We start from the raw sequence: 15,534 nt of genomic DNA on the forward strand, positions 1-15,534 counted from the left end.
TCATTATTCAATAGGGCCCAAACTATCAAAAACCAGCGGTTTCAATGAACACACATTTCTTGGTAGAATCATGCAGGACTGAAATTTTTGATGTTTTTCTACTCCTCTCATGAGCCCAAACAAGTCTCTAAAAGCATGAGTTTGCAACTACTTTACTTTTGGAGAAAATTCAAAACATTCATTATTCAATAGAGCCCAGTAGCAAAAACCAGCGTTTTGAATGAAGAATCACATTTCTTGGTAGAATCATGCAGGATTGAAATTTTTGATGGTTTTTTACTCCTCTCAACAGCCCAAACAAGTTTCTAAAAGGATGAGTTTGCAACTACTTTACTTTTGGAGAAAATTCAAAACATTCATTATTCAATAGGGCCCAAACTATCAAAAACCAGCCGTTTCAATGAACACACATGTCTTCGTAGAATCATGCAGGACTGAAATTTTTGATGTTTTTCTACTCCTCTCATGAGCCCAAACAAGTCTCTAAAAGCATGAGTTTGCAACTACTTTACTTTTGGAGAAAATTCAAAACATTCACTATTCAATAGAGCCCAATAGCAAAAATCAGGTTTTGAATGAAGAATCACATTTCTTGGTAAAATCATGCAGGATTGAAATTTTTGATGGTTTTTTACTCCTCTCAACAGCCCAAACAAGTTTCTAAAAGGATGAGTTTGCAACTACTTTACTTTTGGAGAAAATTCAAAACATTCATTATTCAATAGGGCCCAAACTATCAAAAACCAGCGGTTTCAATGAACACACATTTCTTGGTAGAATCATGCAGGACTGAAATTTTTGATGTTTTTCTACTCCTCTCATGAGCCCAAACAAGTCTCTAAAAGCATGAGTTTGCAACTACTTTACTTTTGGAGAAAATTCAAAACATTCATTATTCAATAGAGCCCAATAGCAAAAACCAGCGTTTTGAATGAAGAATCACATTTCTTGGTAGAATCATGCAGGATTGAAATTTTTGATGGTTTTTTACTCCTCTCAACAGCCCAAACAAGTTTCTAAAAGGATGAGTTTGCAACTACTTTACTTTTGGAGAAAATTCAAAACATTCATTATTCAATAGGGCCCAAACTATCAAAAACCAGCGGTTTCAATGAACACACATTTCTTGGTAGAATCATGCAGGACTGAAATTTTTGATGTTTTTCTACTCCTCTCATGAGCCCAAACAAGTCTCTAAAAGCATGAGTTTGCAACTACTTTACTTTTGGAGAAAATTCAAAACATTCATTATTCAATAGGGCCCAAACTATCAAAAACCAGCGGTTTGAATCAACACACATTTCTTGGTAGAATCATGCAGGACTGAAATTTTTGATGTTTTTCTACTCCTCTCAACAGCCCAAACAAGTCTCTAAAAGCATGAGTTTGCAACTACTTTACTTTTGGAGAAAATTCAAAACATTCATTATTCAATAGAGCCCAATAGCAAAAACCAGCGTTTTGAATGAAGAATCACATTTCTTGGTAGAATCATGCAGGATTGAAATTTTTGATGGTTTTTTACTCCTCTCAACAGCCCAAACAAGTTTCTAAAAGGATGAGTTTGCAACTACTTTACTTTTGGAGAAAATTCAAATCATTCATTATTCAATAGGGCCCAAACTATCAAAAACCAGCCGTTTCAATGAACACACATGTCTTGGTAGAATCATGCAGGACTGAAATTTTTGATGTTTTTCTACTCATCTCATGAGCCCAAACAAGTCTCTAAAAGCATAAGTTTGCAACTACTTTACTTTTGGAGAAAATTCAAAACATTCATTATTCAATAGAGCCCAATAGCAAAAACCAGCGTTTTGAATGAAGAATCACATTTCTTGGTAGAATCATGCAGGATTTAAATTTTTGATGGTTTTTTACTCCTCTCAACAGCCCAAACAAGTTTCTAAAAGGATGAGTTTGCAACTACTTTACTTTTGGAGAAAATTCAAAACATTCATTATTCAATAGGGCCCAAACTATCAAAAACCAGCGGTTTGAATGAACACATTTCTTGGTAGAATCATGCAGGACTGAAATTTTTGATGTTTTTCTACTCCTCTCATGAGCCCAAACAAGTCTCTAAAAGCATGAGTTTGCAACTACTTTACTTTTGGAGAAAATTCAAAACATTCATTATTCAATAGAGCCCAGTAGCAAAAACCAGCGTTTTGAATGAAGAATCACATTTCTTGGTAGAATCATGCAGGATTCAAATTTTTGATGGTTTTTTACTCCTCTCAACAGCCCAAACAAGTTTCTAAAAGGATGAGTTTGCAACTACTTTACTTTTGGAGAAAATTCAAAACATTCATTATTCAATAGGGCCCAAACTATCAAAAACCAGCGGTTTCAATGAACACACATTTCTTGGTAGAATCATGCAGGACTGAAATTTTTGATGTTTTTCTACTCCTCTCATGAGCCCAAACAAGTCTCTAAAAGCATGAGTTTGCAACTACTTTACTTTTGGAGAAAATTCAAAACATTCATTATTCAATAGAGCCCAATAGCAAAAACCAGCGTTTTGAATGAAGAATCACATTTCTTGGTAGAATCATGCAGGATTGAAATTTTTGATGGTTTTTTACTCCTCTCAACAGCCCAAACAAGTTTCTAAAAGGATGAGTTTGCAACTACTTTACTTTTGGAGAAAATTCAAAACATTCATTATTCAATAGGGCCCAAACTATCAAAAACCAGCGGTTTCAATGAACACACATTTCTTGGTAGAATCATGCAGGACTGAAATTTTTGATGTTTTTCTACTCCTCTCATTAGCCCAAACATGTCTCTAAAAGCATGAGTTTGCAACTACTTTACTTTTGGAGAAAATTCAAAACATTCATTATTCAATAGAGCCCAATAGCAAAAACCAGCGTTTGAATGATGAATCACATTTCTTGGTAGAATCATGCAGGATTGAAATTTTTGATGGTTTTTTACTCCTCTCAACAGCCCAAACAAGTTTCTAAAAGGATGAGTTTGCAACTACTTTACTTTTGGAGAAAATTCAAAACATTCATTATTCAATAGGGCCCAAACTATCAAAAACCAGCGGTTTCAATGAACACACATTTCTTGGTAGAATCATGCAGGACTGAAATTTTTGATTTTTTTCGACTCCTCTCATGAGCCCAAACAAGTCTCTAAAAGCATGAGTTTGCAACTACTTTACTTTTGGAGAAAATTCAAAACATTCATTATTCAATAGGGCCCAAACTATCAAAAACCAGCGGTTTGAATGAACACACATTTCTTGGTAGAATCATGCAGGACTGAAATTTTTGATGTTTTTCTACTCCTCTCATGAGCCCAAACAAGTCTCTAAAAGCATGAGTTTGCAACTACTTTACTTTTGGAGAAAATTCAAAACATTCATTATTCAATAGAGCCCAATAGCAAAAACCAGCGTTTTGAATGAAGAATCACATTTCTTGGTAGAATCATGCAGGATTGAAATTTTTGATGGTTTTTTACTCCTCTCAACAGCCCAAACAAGTTTCTAAAAGGATGAGTTTGCAACTACTTTACTTTTGGAGAAAATTCAAATCATTCATTATTCAATAGGGCCCAAACTATCAAAAACCAGCCGTTTCAATGAACACACATGTCTTGGTAGAATCATGCAGGACTGAAATTTTTGATGTTTTTCTACTCCTCTCATGAGCCCAAACAAGTCTCTAAAAGCATGAGTTTGCAACTACTTTACTTTTGGAGAAAATTCAAAACATTCATTATTCAATAGAGCCCAGTAGCAAAAACCAGCGTTTTGAATGAAGAATCACATTTCTTGGTAGAATCATGCAGGATTCAAATTTTTGATGGTTTTTTACTCCTCTCAACAGCCCAAACAAGTTTCCAAAAGGATGAGTTTGCAACTACTTTACTTTTGGAGAAAATTCAAAACATTCATTATTCAATAGGGCCCAAACTATCAAAAACCAGCGGTTTCAATGAACACACATTTCTTGGTAGAATCATGCAGGACTGAAATTTTTGATGTTTTTCTACTCCTCTCATGAGCCCAAACAAGTCTCTAAAAGCATGAGTTTGCAACTACTTTACTTTTGGAGAAAATTCAAAACATTCATTATTCAATAGAGCCCAATAGCAAAAACCAGCGTTTTGAATGAAGAATCACATTTCTTGGTAGAATCATGCAGGATTGAAATTTTTGATGGTTTTTTACTCCTCTCAACAGCCCAAACAAGTTTCTAAAAGGATGAGTTTGCAACTACTTTACTTTTGGAGAAAATTCAAAACATTCATTATTCAATAGGGCCCAAACTATCAAAAACCAGCGGTTTCAATGAACACACATTTCTTGGTAGAATCATGCAGGACTGAAATTTTTGATGTTTTTCTACTCCTCTCATTAGCCCAAACATGTCTCTAAAAGCATGAGTTTGCAACTACTTTACTTTTGGAGAAAATTCAAAACATTCATTATTCAATAGAGCCCAATAGCAAAAACCAGCGTTTGAATGATGAATCACATTTCTTGGTAGAATCATGCAGGATTGAAATTTTTGATGGTTTTTTACTCCTCTCAACAGCCCAAACAAGTTTCTAAAAGGATGAGTTTGCAACTACTTTACTTTTGGAGAAAATTCAAAACATTCATTATTCAATAGGGCCCAAACTATCAAAAACCAGCGGTTTCAATGAACACACATTTCTTGGTAGAATCATGCAGGACTGAAATTTTTGATTTTTTTCGACTCCTCTCATGAGCCCAAACAAGTCTCTAAAAGCATGAGTTTGCAACTACTTTACTTTTGGAGAAAATTCAAAACATTCATTATTCAATAGGGCCCAAACTATCAAAAACCAGCGGTTTGAATCAACACACATTTCTTGGTAGAATCATGCAGGACTGAAATTTTTGATGTTTTTCTACTCCTCTCATGAGCCCAAACAAGTCTCTAAAAGCATGAGTTTGCAACTACTTTACTTTTGGAGAAAATTCAAAACATTCATTATTCAATAGGGCCCAAACTATCAAAAACCAGCGGTTTCAATGAACACACATTTCTTGGTAGAATCATGCAGGACTGAAATTTTTGATGTTTTTCTACTCCTCTCATGAGCCCAAACAAGTCTCTAAAAGGATGAGTTTGCAACTACTTTACTTTTGGAGAAAATTCAAAACATTCACTATTCAATAGAGCCCAATAGCAAAAATCAGGTTTTGAATGAAGAATCACATTTCTTGGTAAAATCATGCAGGATTGAAATTTTTGATGGTTTTTTACTCCTCTCAACAGCCCAAACAAGTTTCTAAAAGGATGAGTTTGCAACTACTTTACTTTTGGAGAAAATTCAAAACATTCATTATTCAATAGAGCCCAATAGCAAAAACCAGCGTTTTGAATGAAGAATCACATTTCTTGGTAGAATCATGCAGGATTTAAATTTTTGATGGTTTTTTACTCCTCTCAACAGCCCAAACAAGTTTCTAAAAGGATGAGTTTGCAACTACTTTACTTTTGGAGAAAATTCAAAACATTCATTATTCAATAGGGCCCAAACTATCAAAAACCAGCGGTTTGAATGAACACATTTCTTGGTAGAATCATGCAGGACTGAAATTTTTGATGTTTTTCTACTCCTCTCATGAGCCCAAACAAGTCTCTAAAAGCATGAGTTTGCAACTACTTTACTTTTGGAGAAAATTCAAAACATTCACCATTCAATAGAGCCCAATAGCAAAAATCAGGTTTTGAATGAAGAATCACATTTCTTGGTAAAATCATGCAGGATTGAAATTTTTGATGGTTTTTTACTACTCTCAACAGCCCAAACAAGTTTCTAAAAGGATGAGTTTGCAACTACTTTACTTTTCGACAAAATTCAAAACATTCATTATTCAATAGGGCCCAAACTATCAAAAACCAGCGGTTTCAATGAACACACATTTCTTGGTAGAATCATGCAGGACTGAAATTTTTGATGTTTTTCTACTCCTCTCATGAGCCCAAACAAGTCTCTAAAAGCATGCGTTTGCAACTACTTTACTTTTGGAGAAAATTCAAAACATTCATTATTCAATAGAGCCCAATAGCAAAAACCAGCGTTTTGAATGAAGAATCACATTTCTTGGTAGAATCATGCAGGATTGAAATTTTTGATGGTTTTTTACTCCTCTCAACAGCCCAAACAAGTTTCTAAAAGGATGAGTTTGCAACTACTTTACTTTTGGAGAAAATTCAAAACATTCATTATTCAATAGGGCCCAAACTATCAAAAACCAGCCGTTTCAATGAACACACATGTCTTGGTAGAATCATGCAGGACTGAAATTTTTGATGTTTTTCTACTCATCTCATGAGCCCAAACAAGTCTCTAAAAGCATGAGTTTGCAACTACTTTACTTTTGGAGAAAATTCAAAACATTCACTATTCAATAGAGCCCAATAGCAAAAACCAGCGTTTTGAATGAAGAATCACATTTCTTGGTAGAATCATGCAGGATTGAAATTTTTGATAGTTTTTTACTCCTCTCAACAGCCCAAACAAGTTTCTAAAAGGATGAGTTTGCAACTACTTTACTTTTGGAGAAAATTCAAAACATTCATTATTCAATAGAGCCCAATAGCAAAAACCAGCGTTTTGAATGAAGAATCACATTTCTTGGTAGAATCATGCAGGATTGAAATTTTTGATGGTTTTTTACTCCTCTCAACAGCCCAAACAAGTTTCTAAAAGGATGAGTTTTCAACTACTTTACTTTTGGAGAAAATTCAAAACATTCATTATTCAATAGGGCCCTAAACTATCAAAAACCAGAGGTTTGAATGAACACATTTCTTGGTAGAATCATGCAGGACTGAAATTTTTGATGTTTTTCTACTCCTCTCATGAGCCCAAACAAGTCTCTAAAAGCATGAGTTTGCAACTACTTTACTTTTGGAGAAAATTCAATACATTCACCATTCAATAGAGCCCAATAGCAAAAATCAGGTTTTGAATGAAGAATCACATTTCTTGGTAAAATCATGCAGGATTGAAATTTTTGATGGTTTTTTACTACTCTCAACAGCCCAAACAAGTTTCTAAAAGGATGAGTTTGCAACTACTTTACTTTTCGACAAAATTCAAAACATTCATTATTCAATAGGGCCCAAACTATCAAAAACCAGCGGTTTCAATGAACACACATTTCTTGGTAGAATCATGCAGGACTGAAATTTTTGATGTTTTTCTACTCCTCTCATGAGCCCAAACAAGTCTCTAAAAGCATGAGTTTGCAACTACTTTACTTTTGGAGAAAATTCAAAACATTCATTATTCAATAGAGCCCAATAGCAAAAACCAGCGTTTTGAATGAAGAATCACATTTCTTGGTAGAATCATGCAGGATTGAAATTTTTGATGGTTTTTTACTCCTCTCAACAGCCCAAACAAGTTTCTAAAAGGATGAGTTTGCAACTACTTTACTTTTGGAGAAAATTCAAAACATTCATTATTCAATAGGGCCCAAACTATCAAAAACCAGCCGTTTCAATGAACACACATGTCTTGGTAGAATCATGCAGGACTGAAATTTTTGATGTTTTTCTACTCATCTCATGAGCCCAAACAAGTCTCTAAAAGCATGAGTTTGCAACTACTTTACTTTTGGAGAAAATTCAAAACATTTTTTTGTGTGCCAAAATTTCACATATATTTGGTGTTTGCCTGTGCTGTTGTAATTGTTTTTCAAATCTATTTCAATTAATGTTAATTGTACATACTTTAAATGATGATATGATGTTCAGATACCATATGATGATGTCCTGATGTACATTATCTTGACTCTATTCGAACATGATATATATGAGGTATGTTTATACATTCCTATTATTTTGAAAACTCAATAAAAATATTGTTTAAGAAAATTCAAAACATTCACTATTCAATAGAGCCCAATAGCAAAAACCAGCGTTTTGAATGAAGAATCACATTTCTTGGTAGAATCATGCAGGATTGAAATTTTTGATGGTTTTTTACTCCTCTCAACAGCCCAAACAAGTTTCTAAAAGGATGAGTTTGCAACTACTTTACTTTTGGAGAAAATTCAAAACATTCATTATTCAATAGGGCCCAAACTATCAAAAACCAGCGGTTTGAATGAACACATTTCTTGGTAGAATCATGCAGGACTGAAATTTTTGATGTTTTTCTACTCCTCTCATGAGCCCAAACAAGTCTCTAAAAGCATGAGTTTGCAACTACTTTACTTTTGGAGAAAATTCAAAACATTCACTATTCAATAGAGCCCAATAGCAAAAATCAGGTTTTGAATGAAGAATCACATTTCTTGGTAAAATCATGCAGGATTGAAATTTTTGATGGTTTTTTACTCCTCTCAACAGCCCAAACAAGTTTCTAAAAGGATGAGTTTGCAACTACTTTACTTTTGGAGAAAATTCAAAACATTCATTATTCAATAGGGCCCAAACTATCAAAAACCAGCGGTTTCAATGAACACACATTTCTTGGTAGAATCATGCAGGACTGAAATTTTTGATGTTTTTCTACTCCTCTCATGAGCCCAAACAAGTCTCTAAAAGCATGAGTTTGCAACTACTTTACTTTTGGAGAAAATTCAAAACATTCATTATTCAATAGAGCCCAATAGCAAAAACCAGCGTTTTGAATGAAGAATCACATTTCTTGGTAGAATCATGCAGGATTGAAATTTTTGATGGTTATTTACTCCTCTCAACAGCCCAAACAAGTTTCTAAAAGGATGAGTTTGCAACTACTTTACTTTTGGAGAAAATTCAAAACATTCATTATTCAATAGGGCCCAAACTATCAAAAACCAGCGGTTTCAATGAACACACATTTCTTGGTAGAATCATGCAGGACTGAAATTTTTGATGTTTTTCTACTCCTCTCATGAGCCCAAACAAGTCTCTAAAAGCATGAGTTTGCAACTACTTTACTTTTGGAGAAAATTCAAAACATTCATTATTCAATAGGGCCCAAACTATCAAAAACCAGCGGTTTGAATCAACACACATTTCTTGGTAGAATCATGCAGGACTGAAATTTTTGATGTTTTTCTACTCCTCTCATGAGCCCAAACAAGTCTCTAAAAGCATGAGTTTGCAACTACTTTACTTTTGTAGAAAATTCAAAACATTCATTATTCAATAGAGCCCAATAGCAAAAACCAGCGTTTTGAATGAAGAATCACACTTCTTGGTAGAATCATGCAGGATTGAAATTTTTCATGGTTTTTTACTCCTCTCAACAGCCCAAACAAGTTTCTAAAAGGATGAGTTTGCAACTACTTTACTTTTGGAGAAAATTCAAAACATTCATTATTCAATAGGGCCCAAACTATCAAAAACCAGCCGTTTCAATGAACACACATGTCTTGGTAGAATCATGCAGGACTGAAATTTTTGATGTTTTTCTACTCCTCTCATGAGCCCAAACAAGTCTCTAAAAGCATGAGTTTGCAACTACTTTACTTTTCGAGAAAATTCAAAACATTCACTATTCAATAGAGCCCAATAGCAAAAATCAGGTTTTGAATGAAGAATCACATTTCTTGGTAAAATCATGCAGGATTGAAATTTTTGATGGTTTTTTACTCCTCTCAACAGCCCAAACAAGTTTCTAAAAGGATGAGTTTGCAACTACTTTACTTTTGGAGAAAATTCAAAACATTCATTATTCAATAGTGCCCAAACTATCAAAAACCAGCGGTTTCAATGAACACACATTTCTTGGTAGAATCATGCAGGACTGAAATTTTTGATGTTTTTCTACTCCTCTCATGAGCCCAAGAAAGTCTCTAAAAGCATGAGTTTGCAACTACTTTACTTTTGGAGAAAATTCAAAACATTCATTATTCAATAGAGCCCAATAGCAAAAACCAGCGTTTTGAATGAAGAATCACATTTCTTGGTAGAATCATGCAGGATTGAAATTTTTGATGGTGTTTTACTCCTCTCAACAGCCCAAACAAGTTTCTAAAAGGATGAGTTTGCAACTACTTTACTTTTGGAGAAAATTCAAAACATTCATTATTCAATAGGGCCCAAACTATCAAAAACCAGCGGTTTCAATGAACACACATTTCTTGGTAGAATCATGCAGGACTGAAATTTTTGATGTTTTTCTACTCCTCTCATGAGCCCAAACAAGTCTCTAAAAGCATGAGTTTGCAACTACTTTACTTTTGGAGAAAATTCAAAACATTCATTATTCAATAGGGCCCAAACTATCAAAAACCAGCGGTTTGAATCAACACACATTTCTTGGTAGAATCATGCAGGACTGAAATTTTTGATGTTTTTCTACTCCTCTCATGAGCCCAAACAAGTCTCTAAAAGCATGAGTTTGCAACTACTTTACTTTTGGAGAAAATTCAAAACATTCATTATTCAATAGAGCCCAATAGCAAAAACCAGCGTTTTGAATGAAGAATCACAGTTCTTGGTAGAATCATGCAGGATTGAAATTTTTGATGGTTTTTTACTCCTCTCAACAGCCCAAACAAGTTTCTAAAAGGATGAGTTTGCAACTACTTTACTTTTGGAGAAAATTCAAAACATTCATTATTCAATAGGGCCCAAACTATCAAAAACCAGCGGTTTCAATGAACACACATTTCTTGGTAGAATCATGCAGGACTGAAATTTTTGATGTTTTTCTACTCCTCTCATGAGCCCAAACAAGTTTCTAAAAGCATGAGTTTGCAACTACTTTACTTTTGGAGAAAATTCAAAACATTCATTATTCAATAGGGCCCAAACTATCAAAAACCAGCGGTTTGAATCAACACACATTTCTTGGTAGAATCATGCAGGACTGAAATTTTTGATGTTTTTCTACTCCTCTCATGAGCCCAAACAAGTCTCTAAAAGCATGAGTTTGCAACTACTTTACTTTTGGAGAAAATTCAAAACATTCATTATTCAATAGAGCCCAATAGCAAAAACCAGCGTTTTGAATGAAGAATCACATTTCTTGGTAGAATCATGCAGGATTGAAATTTTTGATGGTTTTTTACTCCTCTCAACAGCCCAAACAAGTTTCTAAAAGGATGAGTTTGCAACTACTTTACTTTTGGAGAAAATTCAAAACATTCATTATTCAATAGGGCCCAAACTATCAAAAACCAGCGGTTTCAATGAACACACATTTCTTGGTAGAATCATGCAGGACTGAAATTTTTGATGTTTTTCTACTCCTCTCATGAGCCCAAACAAGTCTCTAAAAGCATGAGTTTGCAACTACTTTACTTTTGGAGAAAATTCAAAACATTCATTATTCAATAGGGCCCAAACTATCAAAAACCAGCGGTTTGAATCAACACACATTTCTTGGTAGAATCATGCAGGACTGAAATTTTTGATGTTTTTCTACTCCTCTCATGAGCCCAAACAAGTCTCTAAAAGCATGAGTTTGCAACTACTTTACTTTTGTAGAAAATTCAAAACATTCATTATTCAATAGAGCCCAATAGCAAAAACCAGCGTTTTGAATGAAGAATCACACTTCTTGGTAGAATCATGCAGGATTGAAATTTTTTATGGTTTTTTACTCCTCTCAACAGCCCAAACAAGTTTCTAAAAGGATGAGTTTGCAACTACTTTACTTTTGGAGAAAATTCAAAACATTCATTATTCAATAGGGCCCAAACTATCAAAAACCAGCCGTTTCAATGAACACACATGTCTTGGTAGAATCATGCAGGACTGAAATTTTTGATGTTTTTCTACTCCTCTCATGAGCCCAAACAAGTCTCTAAAAGCATGAGTTTGCAACTACTTTACTTTTCGAGAAAATTCAAAACATTCACTATTCAATAGAGCCCAATAGCAAAAATCAGGTTTTGAATGAAGAATCACATTTCTTGGTAAAATCATGCAGGATTGAAATTTTTGATGGTTTTTTACTCCTCTCAACAGCCCAAACAAGTTTCTAAAAGGATGAGTTTGCAACTACTTTACTTTTGGAGAAAATTCAAAACATTCATTATTCAATAGTGCCCAAACTATCAAAAACCAGCGGTTTCAATGAACACACATTTCTTGGTAGAATCATGCAGGACTGAAATTTTTGATGTTTTTCTACTCCTCTCATGAGCCCAAGAAAGTCTCTAAAAGCATGAGTTTGCAACTACTTTACTTTTGGAGAAAATTCAAAACATTCATTATTCAATAGAGCCCAATAGCAAAAACCAGCGTTTTGAATGAAGAATCACATTTCTTGGTAGAATCATGCAGGATTGAAATTTTTGATGGTGTTTTACTCCTCTCAACAGCCCAAACAAGTTTCTAAAAGGATGAGTTTGCAACTACTTTACTTTTGGAGAAAATTCAAAACATTCATTATTCAATAGGGCCCAAACTATCAAAAACCAGCGGTTTCAATGAACACACATTTCTTGGTAGAATCATGCAGGACTGAAATTTTTGATGTTTTTCTACTCCTCTCATGAGCCCAAGAAAGTCTCTAAAAGCATGAGTTTGCAACTACTTTACTTTTGGAGAAAATTCAAAACATTCATTATTCAATAGAGCCCAATAGCAAAAACCAGCGTTTTGAATGAAGAATCACATTTCTTGGTAGAATCATGCAGGATTGAAATTTTTGATGGTTTTTTACTCCTCTCAACAGCCCAAACAAGTTTCTAAAAGGATGAGTTTGCAACTACTTTACTTTTGGAGAAAATTCAAAACATTCATTATTCAATAGAGCCCAATAGCAAAAACCAGCGTTTTGAATGAAGAATCACATTTCTTGGTAGAATCATGCAGGATTGAAATTTTTGATGGTTTTTTACTCCTCTCAACAGCCCAAACAAGTTTCTAAAAGGATGAGTTTTCAACTACTTTACTTTTGGAGAAAATTCAAAACATTCATTATTCAATAGGGCCCTAAACTATCAAAAACCAGCGGTTTGAATGAACACATTTCTTGGTAGAATCATGCAGGACTGAAATTTTTGATGTTTTTCTACTCCTCTCATGAGCCCAAACAAGTCTCTAAAAGCATGAGTTTGCAACTACTTTACTTTTGGAGAAAATTCAATACATTCACCATTCAATAGAGCCCAATAGCAAAAATCAGGTTTTGAATGAAGAATCACATTTCTTGGTAAAATCATGCAGGATTGAAATTTTTGATGGTTTTTTACTACTCTCAACAGCCCAAACAAGTTTCTAAAAGGATGAGTTTGCAACTACTTTACTTTTCGACAAAATTCAAAACATTCATTATTCAATAGGGCCCAAACTATCAAAAACCAGCGGTTTCAATGAACACACATTTCTTGGTAGAATCATGCAGGACTGAAATTTTTGATGTTTTTCTACTCCTCTCATGAGCCCAAACAAGTCTCTAAAAGCATGAGTTTGCAACTACTTTACTTTTGGAGAAAATTCAAAACATTCATTATTCAATAGAGCCCAATAGCAAAAACCAGCGTTTTGAATGAAGAATCACATTTCTTGGTAGAATCATGCAGGATTGAAATTTTTGATGGTTTTTTACTCCTCTCAACAGCCCAAACAAGTTTCTAAAAGGATGAGTTTGCAACTACTTTACTTTTGGAGAAAATTCAAAACATTCATTATTCAATAGGGCCCAAACTATCAAAAACCAGCCGTTTCAATGAACACACATGTCTTGGTAGAATCATGCAGGACTGAAATTTTTGATGTTTTTCTACTCATCTCATGAGCCCAAACAAGTCTCTAAAAGCATGAGTTTGCAACTACTTTACTTTTGGAGAAAATTCAAAACATTTTTTTGTGTGCCAAAATTTCACATATATTTGGTGTTTGCCTGTGCTGTTGTAATTGTTTTTCAAATCTATTTCAATTAATGTTAATTGTACATACTTTAAATGATGATATGATGTTCAGATACCATATGATGATGTCCTGATGTACATTATCTTGACTCTATTCGAACATGATATATATGAGGTATGTTTATACATTCCTATTATTTTGAAAACTCAATAAAAATATTGTTTAAGAAAATTCAAAACATTCACTATTCAATAGAGCCCAATAGCAAAAACCAGCGTTTTGAATGAAGAATCACATTTCTTGGTAGAATCATGCAGGATTGAAATTTTTGATGGTTTTTTACTCCTCTCAACAGCCCAAACAAGTTTCTAAAAGGATGAGTTTGCAACTACTTTACTTTTGGAGAAAATTCAAAACATTCATTATTCAATAGGGCCCAAACTATCAAAAACCAGCGGTTTGAATGAACACATTTCTTGGTAGAATCATGCAGGACTGAAATTTTTGATGTTTTTCTACTCCTCTCATGAGCCCAAACAAGTCTCTAAAAGCATGAGTTTGCAACTACTTTACTTTTGGAGAAAATTCAAAACATTCACTATTCAATAGAGCCCAATAGCAAAAATCAGGTTTTGAATGAAGAATCACATTTCTTGGTAAAATCATGCAGGATTGAAATTTTTGATGGTTTTTTACTCCTCTCAACAGCCCAAACAAGTTTCTAAAAGGATGAGTTTGCAACTACTTTACTTTTGGAGAAAATTCAAAACATTCATTATTCAATAGGGCCCAAACTATCAAAAACCAGCGGTTTCAATGAACACACATTTCTTGGTAGAATCATGCAGGACTGAAATTTTTGATGTTTTTCTACTCCTCTCATGAGCCCAAACAAGTCTCTAAAAGCATGAGTTTGCAACTACTTTACTTTTGGAGAAAATTCAAAACATTCATTATTCAATAGAGCCCAATAGCAAAAACCAGCGTTTTGAATGAAGAATCACATTTCTTGGTAGAATCATGCAGGATTGAAATTTTTGATGGTTATTTACTCCTCTCAACAGCCCAAACAAGTTTCTAAAAGGATGAGTTTGCAACTACTTTACTTTTGGAGAAAATTCAAAACATTCATTATTCAATAGGGCCCAAACTATCAAAAACCAGCGGTTTCAATGAACACACATTTCTTGGTAGAATCATGCAGGACTGAAATTTTTGATGTTTTTCTACTCCTCTCATGAGCCCAAACAAGTCTCTAAAAGCATGAGTTTGCAACTACTTTACTTTTGGAGAAAATTCAAAACATTCATTATTCAATAGGGCCCAAACTATCAAAAACCAGCGGTTTGAATCAACACACATTTCTTGGTAGAATCATGCAGGACTGAAATTTTTGATGTTTTTCTACTCCTCTCATGAGCCCAAACAAGTCTCTAAAAGCATGAGTTTGCAACTACTTTACTTTTGTAGAAAATTCAAAACATTCATTATTCAATAGAGCCCAATAGCAAAAACCAGCGTTTTGAATGAAGAATCACACTTCTTGGTAGAATCATGCAGGATTGAAATTTTTTATGGTTTTTTACTCCTCTCAACAGCCCAAACAAGTTTCTAAAAGGATGAGTTTGCAACTACTTTACTTTTGGAGAAAATTCAAAACATTCATTATTCAATAGGGCCCAAACTATCAAAAACCAGCCGTTTCAATGAACACACATGTCTTGGTAGAATCATGCAGGACTGAAATTTTTGATGTTTTTCTACT

This window comes from Dendrobates tinctorius, unplaced genomic scaffold (assembly GCF_039654945.1).
Source record: "Dendrobates tinctorius isolate UK_male_01 unplaced genomic scaffold, ASM3965494v1 ptg000125l, whole genome shotgun sequence".
Classification (NCBI taxonomy): Eukaryota; Metazoa; Chordata; class Amphibia; order Anura; family Dendrobatidae; genus Dendrobates; species Dendrobates tinctorius.